Source organism: Bombina bombina, chromosome 2 (assembly GCF_027579735.1).
Source record: "Bombina bombina isolate aBomBom1 chromosome 2, aBomBom1.pri, whole genome shotgun sequence".
Classification (NCBI taxonomy): Eukaryota; Metazoa; Chordata; class Amphibia; order Anura; family Bombinatoridae; genus Bombina; species Bombina bombina.
Window position 1 is genome coordinate 1,053,793,688 of NC_069500.1, and position 21,649 is coordinate 1,053,815,336.

Consider the following 21,649-nt stretch of genomic DNA (forward strand, 5'->3'; position numbering starts at 1 on the left):
TCACTGTACATTTACCAATATTCTCATTACATTCTCGTATTAAATACCTTTTACATAATGCTAGACCAGTCTTGTTAATTGCCACATTTATAATTACGTGAATAGGGATGGGAATATAAACCACTTAAATTATACAGTCATCAGTAGATTTGATTAACAATATGAAGAAAAGACTAAATTTATGGAACTGAACATCATTTTGTCATTCCTCAATTTCTTTTTTAAAATCCTTTGTTTAGCCTTATTTTGGTTTATTTGATTTAAAACACCTCACATACGCCTAGATTACGAGTTTTGTCGGTAAGGCTGTGCGTTGCTAACGAGCATTTTTCCCTCACCGCTCACTTACAGTAATGCTGGAATTACGTGTTTTTAGAAACCCGGCGTTAGCTGCAAAAAAGTGAGCGTAGAGCAAAATTTAGCTCCACATCTCACCTCAATACCAGCTCTGCTTACGTTAGCGGTATGCAGGTAAAATGTGCTCGTGCACGATTTCCCCATAGGAATCAATGGGGGAGAGCCGGCTGAAAAAAACCTAACACCTGCAAAAAAGCAGCGTAAAGCTCCTAACGCAGCCCCATTGATTCCTATGGGGAAATACTTTTTATGTCTACACCTAACACCCTAACATGAACCCCGAGTCTAAACACCCCTAATCTTACACTTAATAACCGCTAATCTGTCGCCCCAGACATCGCCAACACCTGCATTATATTATTAACCCCTAATCTGCCGCTCCGGACACCGCCACTACCTACATTATACTTATGAACCCCTAATCTGCTGCCCCCAACATCGCCGAACCCTACATTATACAGTATTTATTAACCCCTAATCTGCCACCCCCCATGTCGCCGCCACTATATTAAATTTATTAACCCCTAAATCTAAGTCTAACCATAGCACTAACACCCCCCTAACTTAAAAAAAAAATAAATAAATCTAAATAAAATAACTATCATTAACTAAATTATTCCTATTTAAAACTAAATACTTACCTATAAAATAAACCCTAAACTTGCTACAATATAACTAATAGTTACATTGTAGCTATCTTAGTTTTTTTTTTTTTAACTAGGTACAATAGTTATTAAATAGTTATTAACTATTTAATAGCTACCTAGTTAAAATAAATTCAAATTTACCTGTAAAATAAATCCTAACCTAAATTACAATTACACCTAACACTACACTATAATTAAATTAATTACCTAAACTAACTACAATTAAATACACATGAATTTGGCATTTGGAAGCAGTACATGCATTATTCTGGTTTGAAGTAATATATGTTGCTAAACTATATTAATCATTAAAGGAACCTCAGAGGAAAAAAGAAAAAAAAAAACATGAAAATATTCAGTACTTTACTAGGAATCATATTTTATTCCCGTTGGGTTAATTTAGAATTTATAGTAAATACAATTAGATTATGAGGAATATAAAAAATTGTATGATGGAAGTTGTAAATTAAATTTTATTTTTTTTGTAAAATAACATTTTTAAGACCTGTGGGATAGCGTATTACAAGTTGAAGTAAATTGTTTGCATAATAACTTCAAGACTTTGGATATCACTGTATTATTTTACTGTATTTATGTTGTTCTTGGTGAACTTTTTATTTAGTCGTTAACCTTTACGCGAGGTTTTCAGTGACGCTAACCTGCGGTCACATTTACTTTCAATTTGTGATACTCACAAGTTAGCACGGGTACGATATTACAATATTGCACTGGCTAATGTTAGTGTGCCACTTAGGAGATATTAAAATCCTGTACTATTAATCTTTTTAGAAAAAATGTATAATAAACAATTTTACGGTATAATGCATATAAATACCACATTGCACACATATGTACAGTATACACATAGTGCCCCAGATTAAATATACAAATATTTGTTTACACATTTTGCTATTTTTTAGGAATTGAAAAGGTTAATTTTACACATGTAAATTACTATTGTCATTTTAATGGTATTGATGCAAACAGCTGTATTGCAAGTGACATTCCTGCTGAATGGCCATTGTATTAGTGATTTGCATATCATTGACTTTGGCGATCACCTGACCATTAATTTTTTTTACTAAATTTTGACAATAAAATGAACATATCAGATTCAACAGACAGATGGTGCTGATTAAGTGTAAAACTTCCCTTTGAACAAGACGATTTGGGATAATTTTATTATTATGTTCAATTCACTCTGAAATGGCCACATACACCATTTTAGTATGTATATATGAATATATGGCCAATATTTATTAAACCTGTATTTAGCACTATTGTATATTCCTTCAGCAGTGGGCATGACAGACATTTGCATATGTATATGTATTTAATAGATATACAAGATCTGCAGGAAAAGGGAGAAAACAGAAATCATGACCGCAATATATAGAAATGTTGTATATGTTCCTGCTCTTAAAGTGATTGTTTCTATTTCTATTCTTGCATTTTCATGATTATAAGTTACTAAATTTTTTAAAACACATTTTATTAGAGTTTTTTTCAAGGCATACAACAATATGAGTATGATACATGTGTAGGGTGACCATATTGCCGCTTTAAAAAGGGACACAAATATGGTCACCCTAGGTGTCGCATGAAACAAAACTTCCAGTTCACAATAAGTGCATACAACAATATCAGTATGATGCATGTGTCATATGAAACAAAACTTCCAGTTCACAATAAGTGCATACAACAATATCAGTATGATGCATGTGTCACATGATACAAAACTTCCAGTTCACAATAAGTGCATACAACAATATCAGTATGATGCATGTGTCACATGAAACAAAACTTCCAGTTCACAATAAGTGAATACAACAATATCAGTATGATGCATGTGTCACATGAAACAAAACTTCCAGTTCTGAATAAGTGCATACAACAATATCAGTATGATGCATGTGTCACATGAAACAAAACTTCCAGTTCACAATAAGTGCATACAACAATATGAGTATGATGCATGTGTCACATGAAACAAAACTTCCAGTTCTGAATAAGTGCATACAACAATATCAGTATGATGCATGTGTCACATGATACAAAACTTCCAGTTCACAATAAGTGCATACAACAATATCAGTATGATGCATGTGTCACATGAAACAAAACTTCCAGTTCTGAATAAGTGCATACAACAATATCAGTATGATGCATGTGTCACATGAAACAAAACTTCCAGTTCACAATAAGTGCATACAACAATATCAGTATGATGCATGTGTCACATGAAACAAAACTTCCAGTTCACAATAAGTCCATACAACAATATCAGTATGATGCATGTGTCACATGAAACAAAACTTCCAGTTCACAATAAGTGCATACAACAATATCAGTATGATGCATGTGTCACATGAAACAAAACTTCCAGTTCACAATAAGTGCATACAACAATATCAGTATGATGCATGTGTCACATGAAACAAAACTTCCAGTTCACAATAAGTCCATACAACAATATCAGTATGATGCATGTGTCACATGATACAAAACTTCCAGTTCTGAATAAGTGCATACAACAATATCAGTATGATGCATGTGTCACATGAAACAAAACTTCCAGTTCACAATAAGTGCATACAACAATATCAGTATGATGCATGTGTCACATGAAACAAAACTTCCAGTTCTGATTAAGTGCATACAACAATATCAGTATGATGCATGTGTCACATGATACAAAACTTCCAGTTCTGAATAAGTGCATACAACAATATCAGTATGATGCATGTGTCACATGAAACAAAACTTCCAGTTCACAATAAGTGCATACAACAATATCAGTATGATGCATGTGTCACATGAAACAAAACTTCCAGTTCACAATAAGTGCATACAACAATATCAGTATGATGCATGTGTCACATGATACAAAACTTCCAGTTCTGAATAAGTGCATACAACAATATCAGTATGATGCATGTGTCACATGAAACAAAACTTCCAGTTCACAATAAGTGCATACAACAATATCAGTATGATGCATGTGTCACATGATACAAAACTTCCAGTTCTGAATAAGTGCATACAACAATATCAGTATGATGCATGTGTCACATGAAACAAAACTTCCAGTTCACAATAAGTGCATACAACAATATCAGTATGATGCATGTGTCACATGATACAAAACTTCCAGTTCTGAATAAGTGCATACAACAATATCAGTATGATGCATGTGTCACATGAAACAAAACTTCCAGTTCACAATAAGTGCATACAACAATATCAGTATGATGCATGTGTCACATGATACAAAACTTCCAGTTCTGAATAAGTGCATACAACAATATCAGTATGATGCATGTGTCACATGAAACAAAACTTCCAGTTCACAATAAGTGCATACAACAATATCAGTATGATGCATGTGTCACATGAAACAAAACTTCCAGTTCACAATAAGTGCATACAACAATATCAGTATGATGCATGTGTCACATGAAACAAAACTTCCAGTTCTGAATAAGTGCATACAACAATATCAATATGATGCATGTGTCACATGAAACAAAACTTCCAGTTCACAATAAGTCCATACAACAATATCAATATGATGCATGTGTCACATGAAACAAAACTTCCAGTTCTGAATAAGTGCATACAACAATATCAGTATGATGCATGTGTCACATGAAACAAAACTTCCAGTTCTGAATAAGTGCATACAACAATATCAGTATGATGCATGTGTCACATGAAACAAAACTTCCAGTTCTGAATAAGTGCATACAACAATATCAGTATGATGCATGTGTCACATGATACAAAACTTCCAGTTCTGAATAAGTGCATACAACAATATCAGTATGATGCATGTGTCACATGATACAAAACTTCCAGTTCACAATAAGTGCATACAACAATATCAGTATGATGCATGTGTCACATGATACAAAACTTCCAGTTCACAATAAGTGCATACAACAATATCAGTATGATGCATGTGTCACATGAAACAAAACTTCCAGTTCTGAATAAGTGCATACAACAATATCAGTATGATGCATGTGTCACATGAAACAAAACTTCCAGTTCACAATAAATCCATAGAACAATATAAAGCAATGAAAAATAAAAATAATATAATACCTATGTCACACGAACAATGCATAGTCATAGACAGTATGCCAAGTACTCTAGAAAATCTAGACACAAGAGGCCACTTTTGACCTACTAGAAGAAAAATAAATTTAACGAAGAATATAAAAAACAAGAGAGGCGCATGTGTGTACCAGTAACAGAATGGTAAAAAACAATAAACGTTGTATTCAGGGTACTCACATTTGTGAGAAGCACTCATACAGTGCTGAAAAATATAATCAACACACAGCGCCCACCGATTCAAAGTAGCTTAAAAACAATTTATCTATGCGCAACAAGATAGAAATTTACACTTACAAGATTGCAGTGTTTAAACAGCCTTTCATAAAAGTAGCAGCGGTTTTCCGTTAATTTCCCATAAGCTGATTTAGAACCATAAAGTCTACAAACAAGCTACAAACACAGGCAAAGATCCAAGACAAGACTTTATGATTCTAAATCAGCTTATGGGAAATTAACGGACAACCGCTGCTACTTTTATGAAAGGCTGTTTAAACACTGCAATCTTGTAAGTGTAAATTTTTTCTTGTTGTGCATAAATACATTTTTTTAAGCTACTTTGAATCAGTGGGCGCTGTGTGTTGATTATATTTTTCAGTTACTGTCTTCTGCCGGGACCAGGATATCCGGAGTACACACTGAGCAGCAACCGTTCAAAGGATAAAAAGGATTTTTACTTGATCTGAACTGGGAATCATTTTTTAGAATAATCTATCCACCAGTATTTGGACTCTTTATATGTATGTATGGTAACTAAATAGTTTATGGTTCTCATCACTTTTATTGTTTTAGAAGTTACAATTTTGAAATATTAAGAATTGAGGTTTTTGATGGTTATTGTTTTTTAATGGTTCATTATATTTAAGTATTAATAACCTTTTAGATTTCTAAATATTAAATACAGGAACATACAAAATATTTTCCTAAACTTAGGGAGCGCTGAGATTTGTTTATAATTTTAAAATTACTCATACAGTGCTATTAGATGCAGGCTAGATATTTGGCAGCGACCCAGCTCACTGTGCATTGGTCAATCTTGATAAACAGGAGCCCAGGATCCCAAAATCTGTATATGCAAAGGAAAACAGAAGGGACATCTGTGTGTACCAGCAGAATAATGTGATGTTTTGACAAGCCTAATCAGGGTACTCACATTTAGGAAGGGCACCCAGACAGTGCTATTAGCAACAGTCTGGGTAGTTGGCAGCAACCCAGCTTGCTGCTCACCTCGATAGGCCAGAAATCAGGAAGACAGAAACCCTAGTGTGAAAAATGTAACAGTCTCTGCAGAGTGGGACTCCCAATGGAAGTGGTTGTAGGCTAATTCAAAGAGGTTCCAAAGATGTTGCTAGTGATAAAGACTAATTTAATTAAAAAAAAAGATTAAAATATAAAAAATACAAATATACAATAGAACCCTAAGGTGGGATATGCTAGCTGCCCACCTTAGCTATATGCAACGCGTTTCTCAGCGTGTCAAACCGCTGTTTTATCAGGCATAAAAAACAAGCTGTGAACTGCCTTTAAATATACAAGCCTTACCAATCACACTAGAATCCAAAACAATTAGATAAAACACACACAAGCACTTGGGTAACCTCCCCCACTGAAGTGAGTTCCCAACGAATTAACCCTTTGTTGACATTGCAAGCTTCATTGCTACCAGGGGTAAATATAAAATTACAAATATTTAATAATTTGATGTGTATAACTGATATAATGGCTTTATCAAAGCTGGGACCTATTAAATAAATGGACTTTATATTCATAAAAAATGACAAATAGTCCCAATCATAGTCAAATATTATAAGTAATAAGAAATACCTTTAGCAATGTTGATATTACTAGACACAAACAGATATAGTGTGTCACGAAAAGTACAAACAAATGTGGTTGTGTAGCTGCCAATATTGAGCCAATCAGATTCTCAAGTAATAGATTCATGAGTGTGAACATACATAACGTATCACAGAAGGAGTGTAGGAAGTGGTGATATAACTACCAATCACGGAGCAAAAATACGCCCAAAAGAAATAGTGAACGCTATGTTAGAGTAGAGCGTGTATCTTCGTGACGTCAATGGGTGGGCAGGATAGAGTGCGCTGTCAGAAATAGAGTATGGGAACCAGTGTCAACTACTAACAGTGCTAGAGCATGTGTCTACGTAGTAACATCAATGTGGGCAGAATAGAGTGCACTGTCAAGAATAGAGGAAGGGAACCAGTGTTAAAGGGCCATAATACCCAAATGTTTAAACACTTGAAAGTGATGCAGCATAGCTGTAAAAAGCTGACTAGAAAATATCTCCTGAGCATCTCTATGTAAAAAAGAAAGATATTTTAGCTCAAAAGTTTCTCAGTAGCCACCTCCCATTGTAAAGGATTTCTAAGCAGCATTTTAGTATGTCTGTCCTGGGACAGCTTAGGGGATGAGCCTCATGAACTCTCATATTATTTCACCAATCAGTTAAAGGAAGCTTACTATGAAATCTCATGAGAGTTAAGTCAAATCTCATGAGATCACAGTAAGAGTTCATGACCTCAGCACTGCTGATGCTGATTGGCTGCAGTTTATTTCTTCATTTTTTTATTTTTTTTTTACCTGCAGCTGCTAGCAGCTGAGTATAACTTTTTACACAGAACTTACTCTGCTGAGCTGAGGAGATTGTGAGGTAAAATATCTTCCTTTTTTACATAGAGATGCTCATGTGATATTTTCCTGTCAGCTTTTTACAGTTATACTGCATCAGTTTCAAGTGATTTAGCATATGAGTATTATGTCCCTTTAACTACTATCAGTGCTAGAGCGTATGTCATAGTGACATCAATGGCTGGGCAGGACAGAATGCGCTGTCAGAGATAGAGGAAGGAAACCACTGTCAACTTCTAACAGTGCTAGGGATGTTTACCAATATAATGCTTTTTATTTCTTAAAGTAACATATGCCAGTGATATGAAATAAAAATAAAAAATTGGACAGTAGAAAATTAAAATACCTAAGTTATTATAAGTTACTAGGTCTGCACAATTAAAGTACAGTAGTCAAAATAAACTGTTATTATAATAGTGGAAATGAACTGTTACGTAATGATGAGTGATAAAAAATTCCGAGTACTACTACATTGATAATGGAAAAAGAACCTAAAAAAAAACAACTAAAACTTACAACGGGTAATATATAATAAATAATTAAATAAAATTGTTGATATAAACTTAAATTACATTCACAATAAATGGACATATATAAGGATACTAAAAATATATTCTGAGAATGGGGAGAGGGAGTTGTGTAAAATAAACTGTTGTAGGATTAGCTCAATTATATAATGAGCTAAAGAGGTATAAAGATATAAGTGTTAATAGGACAAAATAACAATATGCAAATAGCAATAATAATAATACAAATAATAATAATACAGGCTAAATCGCTGCTCTAAAAAAGTGAGCGGAAGTGAACAAATAATGTGCAATAAAATACTATAAATTACTACTAGGGGTACCCCAATAGTTATTATATTATAATAACAGTTTATTTTGACTACTGTACTTTAATTGTGCGGTCTCAGTAGATTAAAATAACTTAGGTATTTTAATTATTTTTTTTTAAACAATTTTTATTGAGGTTATAAGAAAATGTAACATACATGATAATTGCAACAGAGCATGAAAAATAATACAATCAAATCCGATGAGGACTGTTACATAAAATAAAGGCTATGACTCCGTCAACCATTTCAATTCTCTCAATGAGAAGTGTGTATAAACAATAACCAACAATAACAATAAGCAGATAGCTAGGAAAAGTTAGGAGCTACAGTCATAAGGTATAGGTGTATGTCTCTGATTCTAATTTCCTGTAGCAAGTTAAAGGGAGCTATAGTTTGGAATAAACAAGTAGAAATAAGAGTGGAGATTATACCTTAATATGATATAGAGGAAGGGATTGGACTGAGTAAGGTGGAACCTCGTTTTAAATCGTATCATGCAATTTATGTTCCCCACATTGACAAGGAGATGTACTCTTAAATCTTATGATGAGGACATGTGGAGAGTTGGCGTGCGTCCTGACCATTCTTGGGCCAGAGTAGATAAGGGGGGGGGGATTACAGTGGACGAAAGCCGCTTAATATAGGGGGGAAGGGGGGGAGCTTTTTTGGATAAAACAGTAGAGTTGTGTGTGGGATGAAAGAAGGGGGAATGATATGACCAAAGGGATGGTTGTTTCTAGGGATAAAGGACGGTTGTTTCTTAATGCTAAAGTATCTAAGACATTTCAGACAGACAGGAGATTAGGTGCATAGAATGCTTCCTCCAGGCTCTAAATTAAATAGCCTGAGTGAGAACCCAGTATAATACTATGTTCATGTTACAGGTCATTTAGTAAGTATAACCTATAGGCTCAGTGTATAGTATAATTACCTAAATTAAGTATCCTGATTCTATGACCTAAGATATAGGGGGGTAATTATCAAGCCGTCAACCTCAAATACACTGGAATTCCGCAGCGTATTTGTGGCGAGGCTGATTCGCCTTAGTTATCAAAGGCTAGAGACCGGCAAAAGTAGAATTTTGTGACGTAAGCTTCGATCCGCCGGACTCAGTCTGACACAGATCGATTCTTACATCACTCCAGATGTTCCGCACACAAGTGCGGCACAATCTGACTACTTTTGCTAGTTATCAAAAAACTAGCAGATAAGCTTGGCACTTTTCCGGCCCAGCGTACCTGGTTTTCAATCCGCCGCCCTGGAGGCGGCAGATCCCATAGGAATCAATGGGAGTCTGACCATAGCGAAAGTTCATGTTCGCTGCTGCCAGACATCCCATTGATTCCTATGGGAGCTGTCTACACCTAACACCCTAACATGTACCCCAAGTCTAAACACCCCAAATCTGCCCCCCCTAAACCGCCGCAACTAAATAAAGTTATTACCCCCTAAACCGCCACTCCCAGGCCCCGCCGCAACCTATATTAAACTTATTAACCCCTAATCTGCCCCCCTACACCTATAATACATTTATTAACCCCTATCCTTCCCCCCTACACTGCCTCCACTGTAATAAAATTATTAAACCCTAAACCTAAGTCTAACCCTAACACCCCCCAACTTAAATATTAATTAAATAAATCGAAATAATATTTCTATTATTAACTAAATTAATCCTATTTAAAACTAAATATTTACCTTTAAAATAAACCCTAATATAGCTACAATATAAATAATAATTATATTGTAGCTATCTTAGGATTTATTTTTATTTTACAGGCAACTTTCAATTTATTTAACCAGGTACAATAGCTATTAAATAGTTATTAACTATTTAATAGCTACCTAGCTAAAATAAAGATAAATTTACCTGTAAAATAAATCCTAACCTAAGTTACAATTACACTACACTATACTTTAATAAATTATTTCTATTTAAAACTAAATACTTACCTATAAAATAAACCCTAAGATAGCTACAATGTAATTAATAATTACATTGTAGCTATTTTAGGATTTATATTTATTTTACAGGTAACTTTGTATTTATTTTAGCTAGTTAGAATAGTTATTAAATAGTTATTAACTATTTAATAACTACCTAGCTAAAAGAAATACAAAATTACCTGTAAAATAAATCCTAACCTAAGTTACAATTAAACCTAACACTACACTATCATTAAATTAATTAAATAAATTAACTACAAATAACTACAATTAAATACAATTACATAAACTAACTAAAGTACAAAAAATAAAAAAGCTAAGTTACAAAAAATAAAAAAATAAGTTACAAACATTTAAAAAATATTACAACAATTTGAAGCTAATTACACCTAATCTAAGCCCCCTAATAAAATAACAAAGCCCCCCAAAATAAAAAAAATGCCCTACCCTATTCTAAATTAAAAAAATTCAAAGCTCTTTTACCTTACCAGCCCTTAAAAGGGCCTTTTGCGGGGCATGCCCCAAAGAATTCAGCTCTTTTGCCTGTAAAAGAAAAATACAACCCCCCCAACATTAAAACACACCACCCACATACCCCTAATCTAACCCAAACCCCCTTTAAATAAACCTAACACTACCCCCCTGACGATCATCCTACCTTAAGTTGTCTTCAGCCAGCCGACCCACCGATGGAACTGAAGAGGAGATCCATCCCAAGGGGAGCTGAAGAAGTCTTCCATCCGATGAAGTCATCATCCAGGCGGCGCTGAAGAAGTCTTCCATCCGGGCGATGTCATCTTCCAAGCGGCGCTGAAGAAGTCTTCCATCCGGGCGATGTCATCTTCCAAGCGGGGTCTTCAATCTACTTGAGGATCCATCTTCATCCCGCCGACGCGGAACATCCTTCTTCCCCGACGGACTAACGACGAATGAAGGCTCCTTTAAGGGATGTCATCCAAGATGGCGTCCCTTCATTTCCGATTGGCTGATAGGATTCTATCAGCCAATCGGAATTAAGGTAAGAAAAATCTGATTGGCTGATTGAATCAGCCAATCAGATTGAAGTTCAATCCGATTGGCTGATCCAATCAGCCAATCAGATTGAGCTCGCATTCTATTGGCTGTTCTGATCAGCCAATAGAATGCAAGCTCAATCTGATTGGCTGATTCAATCAGCCAATCAGATTTTTCCTACCTTAATTCCGATTGGCTGATAGAATCCTATCAGCCAATCGGAATTGAAGGGAAGCCATCTTGGATGACGTCCCTTAAAGTAGCCTTCATTCGTCATTAGTCCGTCGGGGAAGAAGGATGTTCCGCGTCGGCGGGATGAAGATGGATCCTGAAAAAAGAAGATTGAAGACCCCGCTTGGAAGATGACATTGCCCGGATGGAAGACTTCTTCAGCGCCGCTTGGAAGATGACATCGCCTGGATGGAAGACTTCTTCAGCGCCCCTTGGAGGATCACTTCTGCCGCTCCGGATCTCCTCTTCGGTTCCATCGGTGGGTTGGCTGGCTGAAGACAACTCAAGGTAGGATGATCTTCAGGGGGGTAGTGTTATGTTTATTTAAGGGGGGTTTGGGTTAGATTAGGAGTATGTGGGTGGTGGGTTTTAATGTTGGGGGGGGTTGTATTTTTCTTTTACAGGCAAAAGAGCAGTTTTCTTTGGGGCATGCCCCACAAAAGGCCCTTTAAAGGGCTGGTAAGGTAAAAGAGCTTTGAACTTTTTAAATTTAGAATAGGGTAGGGCATTTTTTTTATTTTGGGGGGCTTTGTTATTTTATTAAGGCGGCTTAGATTAGGTGCAATTAGCTTAAAGTTGTTGTAATATTTTTTAAATTTTTTTACTTAGCTTTTTTTATTTTTTGTACTTTAGTTAGTTTATATAATTGTATTTAATTGTAGTTATTTGTAGTTAATTTATTTAATTAATTTAATGATAGTGTAGTGTTAGGTTTAATTTGTAACTTAAGTTAGGATTTATTTTACAGGTAATTTTGTATTTCTTTTAGCTAGGTAGTTATTAAATAGTTCATAACTATTTAATAACTATTCTAACTAGCTAAAATAAATACAAAGTTACCTGTAAAATAAATATAAATCCTAAAATAGCTACAATGTAATTATTAATTACATTTTAGCTATCTTAGGGTTTATTTTACAGGTAAGTATTTAGTTTTAAATAGGAATAATTTATTTAAGTATAGTGTAGTGTTAGGTGTAATTGTAACTTAGGTTAGTTTTTATTTTACAGGTAAATTTCTCTTTATTTTAGCTAGGTAGCTATTAAATAGTTAATAACTATTTAATAGCTATTGTACCTAGTTAAAATAAATTGAAATTTGCCTGTAAAATAAAAATAAATCCTAGCGGCTAGATTTAGAGTTTGGCGGCCAAAGGGGTGCGTTAGCTACACGTGCTTTTTTTCTCCCGCACCTTTTAAATACCGCTGGTATTTAGAGTTCACAGAATGGCTGGGTTTTCAGTGTGTTAGGCTCCACAAAGGGAGCGTAGAGCATAATTTAACGCCACTGCAACTCTAGATACCAGCGGTGCTTACGGACGCGGCCAGCTTCAAAAACATGCTCGTGCACGATATCCCCATAGAAAACAATGGGGCAGTTTGAGCTGAAAAAAAACCTAACACCTGCAAAAAAGCAGCGTTCAGCTCTTAACGCAGCCCCATTGTTTTCTATGGGGAAACACTTCCTACGTCTGCACCTAACACTCTAACATGTACCCCGAGTCTAAACACCCCTAACCTTAGACTTATTAACCCCTAATCTGCCGCCCCCGCTATCGCTGACACCTGCATATTATTATTAACCCCTAATCTGCCTCTCCCTACACCGCCGCAACATACATAATAGTTATGTACCCCTAATCTGCTGCCCCTAACACCGCCGACCCCTATATTATATTTATTAACCCCTAATCTGCCCCCCACAATGTCGCCGCCAGCTACCTACAATAATTAACCCCTAATCTGCCGATCGAAGCTCACCGCTACTATAATAAATGTATTAACCCCTAAAGCTAAGTCTAACCCTAACACTAACACCCCCCTAAGTTAAATATAATATTTATCTAACGAAATAAATTAACTCTTATTAAATACATTATTCCTATTTAAATCTAAATACTTACCTGTAAAATAAACCCTAATATAGCTACAATATAAATTATAATTATATTGTAGCTATTTTAGGATTAATATTTATTTTACTGGCAACTTTTTATATATTTTAACCAGGTACAATAGCTATTAAATAGTTAATAACTATTTAATAGCTACCTAGTTAAAATAATTACAAAATTACCTGTAAAATAAATCCTAACCTAAGTTACAATTAAACCTAAAACTACACTATCAATAAATTAATTAAATAAACTACCTACAATTATCTACAATTAAACCTAACACTACACTATCAATAAATAAATTAAATACAATTCCTACAAATAAATACAATTAAATAAACTAACTAAAGTACAAAAAATAAATACAAAAAATAAAAAAGAACTAAGTTACAAAAAATAAAAAATATTTACAAACATTAGAAAAAAATTACAACAATTTTAAACTAATTACACCTACTCTAAGCCCCCTAATAAAATAACAAAGACCCCCAAAATAAAAAAATGCCCTACCCTATTCTAAATTACAAAAGTTCAAAGCTCTTTTACCTTACCAGCCCTTAAAAGGGCCCTTTGCGGGGCATGCCCCAAAGAATTCAGCTCTTTTGCCTGTAAAAAAAAACATACAATACCCCCCGCCGACATTATAACCCACCACCCACATACCCCTAATCTAACACAAACCCCCCTTAAATAAACCTAACACTAAGCCCCTGAAGATCTTCCTACCTTGAATTAACCATGCCAGGTATCACCGATCGTTCCAGGCTCCGAAATCTTCATCCAAGCCGAAGCGGGGGCTAGACATCCATCATCCGGCTGAAGTCTTCTATCAAGTGACGGCTGAAGAAGTCCAGAAGAGGCTCCAAAGTCTTCATCCTATCCGGGAAGAAGAGTAGATCCGGACCGGCAACCATCTTCTTCCAAGCGGCATCTTCTATCTTCATCCGATGAGGACCGGCTCCATCTTGAAGACCTCCAGCGCAGACCCATCTTCTTCTTCCGATGACTTCCCGATGAATGACGGTTCCTTTAAGGGACGTCATCCAAGATGGCGTCCCTCGAATTCCGATTGGCTGATATTTAATTTAGGGGGGGTGTTAGTGTTAGGGTTAGACTTAGCTTTAGGGGTTAATCCATTTATTAGAGTAGCGGTGAGCTCTGGTTAGCTGTCGGCAATATTAGGGAGGGCAGATTAGGGGTTAATCCTATTTATTATAGGGTTATTGAGGTGGGAGTGAGGCGGATTAGGGGTTAATACATTTATTATACTAGCGGTGAGCTCCGGTCGGCAGATTAGGGGTTAATTATTGTAGGTAGGTGGCGGCGACGTTGTGGGGGGCAGATTAGGGGTTAATAAATATAATATAGGGGTCGGTGGTGTTAGGGGCAGCAGATTAGGGGTACATAGGGATAACGTAGTTGGCGGCGGTGTACGGAGCAGCAGATTAGGGGTTAAAAAATTTAAATATAGTGGCGGCGATGTGGGGGGACCTCGGTTTAGGGGTACATAGGTAGTTTATGGGTGTTAGTGTACTTTAGAGCACAGTAGTTAAGAGCTTTATGAACCGGCATTAGCCCAGAAAGCTCTTAACTAGTGACTTTTTTCTGCGGCTGGAGTTATGTCGTTAGATTTCTAACGCTCACATCAGCCACGACTCTAAATACCAGCGTTAGAAAGATCCCATTGAAAAGATAGGATACACAATTGACGTAAGGGGATCTGCGGTATGGAAAAGTTGCGGCTGGAAAGTGAGCGTTAGACCCTTTAATGACTTGCTCCAAATACCAGAGGGAGGTAAAAACCAGCGTTAGGAGCCTCTAACGCTGGTTTTGACAGCTACCGCCCAACTCTAAATCTAGGCCTAAGATAGCTACAATATAATTATTATTTATATTGTAGATGTATTAGGGTTTATTTTAAAGGTAAGTATTTAGTTTTAAATAGGATTAACTTAGTTAATAATAGAAATATTTAGATTTATTTAATTAATATTTAAGTTAGGGGGGTGCTAAGGTTAGTGTTAGACTTAGGTTTAGGGGTTAATAAATTTATTACAGTGGCGGCGGTGTAGTGGGGGGCAGAATAGGGGTTAATAAATGTATTATAGGTGGCGATGGTGTAGGGGGTCAGATTAGGGGTTAATAAGTTTAATATAGGTTGCGGCGGGGTCTGGGAGCGGCGGTTTAGGGGTTAAACTATTTATTTAGTTGCGGCGAGGTGCAGGATCAGCAGGATAGGGGTTAATAACTTTATTATAGAGGGCGACGGTATAGGGGGGGCAGGATAGGGGTTACTAGGTATAATGTAGGTGGCGGCGGTGTCCGGGAGCGGCGGTTTAAGGGTTAATACATTTATAAGAGTTGCGGCGGGGTCTAGAAGCGGCAGTTTAGGGGTTAATAACTTCATTTAGTTGCGGGGGGCTCCGGTATAGGGGGTTGAACAGTGTAGTGCTTAGTGATAGGCTAGCAATAAAGCTGTAAAAAAGCCGAAGAGCAGCGAGATCGGATGAGTAATAACTATCACAATCCGCTGCTCATCGCCCCGTACTTGGTGCGCGGCTTTTTGACAGCTTTATTGATAACTTAGGCGAATGTATTCAGGTCCGCGGCGGCAATGGTAGGCGAGCTTAGGCGGGCATATTGAACTGGCGAAGGCAGGTAAAGTAGACACGTTGATAACTACCCCTCATAGTGTCAAAGAGAAGCTACGTGGGGTGTATTAGAGAAAAGAGTGAAATAAGGAATTGTTAGAGTGACTAAAATATAGTAAACTATACACATAATAACATGAACTTGTGCCTCAAGCTAAAACAAAGAGAAACACAAGAATTGATTGTAAACTTTTAAAGTTATCTGGAGTAACTCAAAATTAGGCAGAACTTCAAGCACTAACACATAGGGAATAACAATAATGCTGGGAACAGTCTACGGTTGACCAAGATGCAGACATGCCTAATACATTTGATGAGGGACAGGAAAAATAAGGTGTAATCAAATACCCCAGGACAATACATATATGAAATACAATGCCCGTAGCTAAAAATGTTCTATCTTGGGTTAAGTCCTCCACTATTGGTCATTAAACAATGTTAAGATATGTAGTAAGTAATAGGATATATCCAATTCGGAGGTCATAATTGTGTCCCATAGGAACAACGACTGATGTATGGGAAGCATACCACAGTTGGGCCATGTGAGTGAATGCATTTGATAATATAATATAACAGTTGTAAAGTGGGAACAGGGAACAACGTGTGAAGATGTACCTTTTAAATTATGATATATCATAAAGTCTCAAACCATCTAATAAATGTCAGATACATAATACAAGTGAGCTGTTATTATAGGAAAGGGTAAGATATGTACCCGTACGTTAGCTCATATTGTATTCGACAGGAGTCACCTGGCTACCCCCCACAGTTCCTGTAGAGATCCCATATAGTAGAGATGAGCTATGCGGTAACAGAAGGGTAAGAGGAGTACCCGTATGTGAGCCCATGCTACTAAATAAAGGACGCAGGTCTTCATCAATTTAAGGCACATTGTAAATCTTAAGGAGGAAACCAGGTGACAAGAACGCTTTTTTTTATATTGCATAGTAGATCTTTTGAAGAGAAGCCAACTCAGGGGAGTTGGGCAATTTAGAACAATGACTATAAAAAGGCGAAGTGAACTATTTAAGAATGAAGGGGTGAGATAAGCAACTATAGGTGAGCTCATTTTACCAGACAGAAAACTTGGGCTGTAATTTTGATGGTATGTGGTGTAAGACATCAAGGTGGAATCCTCGAGTCCAGAATGACCTTTCTTTTGGGTTGTGAAGAGGGTCTCCTGGGTGAAGGCTGCCATTCAGGAGCTTAGGAATTAAGGAAGTTAGGTTGTTCAGAAGGTTTAGGGGTGTGATCTGTAACCTGTGTGAGACCCAGTGATTGAATAACTTTCATTCCCTGTTCTGGGAGGAGATCATGTAGTGTCTATCTCCATACTGAAAGAAGATCTTGACGGGAAAACCCCACCTGTATTTAAGGTTATGACATCATAGGGTCTATGTGAGTTGCTGAAATGTCCGTCTCTTAGCTAGGGTGTACGGGGATAGGTCAGGAAATATTTGAACTGAGGTATATGGTTCTTTCAATGTTTTATTCATGAAGGACCCCCTTAAAACTTTCTCCTTAAACACGAAATAGTGAAGGTGCAATATAACATCCCTTGGGGTATCTGATGGTGAGTTTCGCAGACGAAGAGCTCTATAAACGCCCAATCTATGAGGGACTGCTGCTCCTTGGCGGAGCCTAGTAGCTCTCTAAAAAGACTGGAGAGATATTCGTGGAGATCTGTTGGTATCACTTCTTCTGGTATGCCTTTAATCCGTAGGTTATTTTGCCTAGACCTATCTTCCAAATCTGCTAATTTGACTTCAAGGTCTGAGATCCCAAGTTTTGGGAATATGATAGCAGATTAGTGTGGTCTACGTTCAAGTCTTCATGTTTTTGCTCAAGGGTCTCGGTTGTTTTCCCTAGAGAGGCGATATCCCTTTTCAGTTCAGTGACTTATTGTTGAGGTCTTGTCTGAGGGAGGTGTGATAAGTGTCCATCTTATCCGATAATGCTTTTATGGAATCAAGGATAGTGGATTGAGGTATCCCAAGACGTTCTTTAGGAGGATGCCCAGACCCGGCCGAGCCGCTATGTGTGGCGGAAGCTTCTCTAAAGTCATCATCTGACCCCTCTGGCTCTGAGATGATTTTGCTGTGAAAATGATCATTTAGGGTCCTCTTCGGATTGTCCTGGTGTTTCTGTTTTTTTCCGCATATTATGTGACATTATGAGCAAGATAGGGGGGTGTTGATGATCTTCGAATAGCATAACCCTCAGACAAGAGGTTTAGGTATGAGATATACCTTAATTATAATAGAGGCAAAGTCGGAGAAAGGATAGTGGGTATAACCCGCAGGCAAAGAGGTCCTGCGGGAAAGGGAGGAGGGGGCTATGTTGAATACTTAATTGCTAACCCCTCAGTTGTAGCTTATTTGCTGGAGGCTAATGAAGCGGTACTCAGAGGTGCTGAGTTTAGAATGACCGTGCTGTAGGGAATTAGAGAAATACACTGAGATCCAGTTAGTGTATGAAAAGCCTTCTTTGCTTATGTTGCCCTACTGCAGATAGTAGCGATATTAATATGAGGTATCTAAAATGTCTCCTCAGTGAGACCTCCAGACAGGTATCTGATTCTTTGTCAAATAAATAACTGAATAGGGACGCAATAGGAATGGGAGATTTTATATAATGTTGAAGTGGTTACTTGTAAGGATTCAGCAATTCTCCTTATAACAATCCTGCAGTAAGTAACTGTTATGAATTTATATTTTGGCTGTTTGGGCTTACAGGAAAGGATCTGTAGGTATTTAGAAGTCGTCACTTCTATGACAATAAGATGCCCCTTAAAATGCAGGCATGGGCCGCTATGGGATATGGTTAATCTGCTCGGTATGTATCTGGAGTATCCACTCTAAAAGCATCTGCGTGCATATGAGTTCTAGGTTAAGGTAGAGCACAGCTGTAGTTTGTGTATGCATGTAGCTGATACTACGCACTTACTTTAAAAAGATAGAAGATGGCGGCTTCCTCCACTGCAGCTCAAGATGCTATGTCAAGTGTGAATTTCAGGGAAACCGCAGAGCTACGATCCAGTCCCTCCGAGGAGGGAATCCCCCAAGACTGCAAATGTCAAGATGGCTATCAACACTGAGCCTCAGAAGTAACAGTGAGTAGTAGGGTTGTGCGGGACTTAGCGGTCCAGAATCTGTCAGTCCATCGTCTACCCTTAGTCACAACCGTACTAGACGATCTCTGCAGTGCCGGGCTATTATAATCTGCCCTCTGGTGATGTTGAGCGCAGCTCCGCACTGTATTGAGGATCTCTGGTGTTTAGGCCCCAAGTAGAAGTAGCATTGTAATTTCGCGGCAGACGGTCAATAAGAATTCTTAAAACTGCTCAACAATAGTCAGTCTGCCTTCTGCATTACGAAAGGTGCTTTGGATTAGTATAATGGGTGAATATACTAATTTTTCATTTATAATTAATCTAACCTCAGCTGGAGCTAGGTATAAATGTGTCTGCTCTGGAGCACAGTTAGCTCCTCCCCCCTATTTTTTTTTTTTATTTCATATCACTGACAAATTTTACTTTAAGAAATGAAAGGCATTATATTGGTACACATACCTAGCACTGTTAGTAGTTGACACTGGTTTTCTTCCTCATCTCTGACAGCGCACTCTGTCCTGCCCACCCATTGATGTCACTATGACATATGCACTAGCACTGATAGTAGTTAAAGGGACATAATACTGAATACCTCCTGCCTGGGCTTACTTTAATTTGATTTTTCCTAAGGCTCATCAAGCGCAATCTCCTCTTTGACTCTCTACATATGCACTAGCACTGATAGTAGTTAACACTGGTTCCCATCCTCTATTTCTGACAGCGCACTCTGTCCTGCCCACCCATTGACGTCACAAAGACACACGCTCTACTCTAACATAGCGTTCACTATTTCTTTTGGGGCATATTTTTTCTTTGTGATTGGTAGTTATATCACCAGTTCCTACACTCCCTCTGTGATACGTTATGTATGTTCGCACTCACAAATCTATTACTTGAGAATCTGATTGGCTCAATATCGGCAGCTACGCAACCACATTTGTTTGCACCCTTCGTGACACACTATATCTGTTTGTGTCTAGTAATATCAACATTACTAAAGGTATTACTTATAATATTTGACTATGATTGGGACTATTTGTCATTTTTTTATGGTCTTTGCATAATAAATGAATATAAAGTCCATTTATTTAATAGGTCCCAGCTTTGATAAAGCCATTATATCAGTTATACACATCAAAGTATTAAATATTTTTAGCTGTCTGAGTACTCTTCCTAAATGTGAGTACCCTGATTAGGCTTGTCAAAACATCACATTATTCTGCTGGTACACAGGCGCCCCTTCTGTTTTCCTTTGCATATACAGATATTGGGATCCTGGGCTCCTGTTTATGAAGACTGACCAATGCACAGTGAGCTGGGTCACTGCCAAATATCTAGCCTGCATCTAATAGCACTGTATGAGTGCTTCTCACAAATGTGAGTACCCTGAATACGCCATTTATTGTTTTTTTACCATTCTGTTACTGGTACACACATGCGCCTCTCTTGTTTTTTATATTCTTCTTTAGATTTCACGACATCTATTTGTGAGGAGAGAGCAGCCTTCTATCAAATACCGGTCTAATAAGGAGTCCTACAAAGTGGACTTACTAATACAAGTGCAAAACCATACTAAGATACTTTTAATTGCACCTGTTTATGTTCACTAGAACTGCTTTTTCATGTTTCACTTTAATAAGAATGATATATAAATTTACCTCTAGGTAGTACTTCTACCCTAGCAATATTATTAATAACATTATATCATTGTCTAGGTTAATTCTAAAGTTGCATTGCGTTGCTATTGTTTTTAGCGCCCCCTATTTATAGTCATCTTCAGTGACTATGTTTATTAAGAAAAAGAAATTGAAGCAGTAGAAGGTACAGTAATTGCAAATAAAGAAGACCACTCATGGGTCTCAAATGACAGCCCTTTATTTTTTGTTGTGTTTTATTAATAATAATGCAATAACAAAAACTATCATAACATCTGAATATACTATTAACGCTAACATTATTACCCTAGGTAATACACAATATAGTGATGCAAACCTCAGTTTTCTAAATATTAATAAAATCATTAAATTATAGTATTATAGGTACAGGTTACTATAGCTGCTTAACTTCTAAAGTTGCTAGAGCTCTCTTATTGTAACATAACATTAAAATATATTTTCAATGCTAACCTTATTACTATAGGAAATGCACAGCATTGTGGTGCAAACCTCTATTTTCTAGTTATTAAT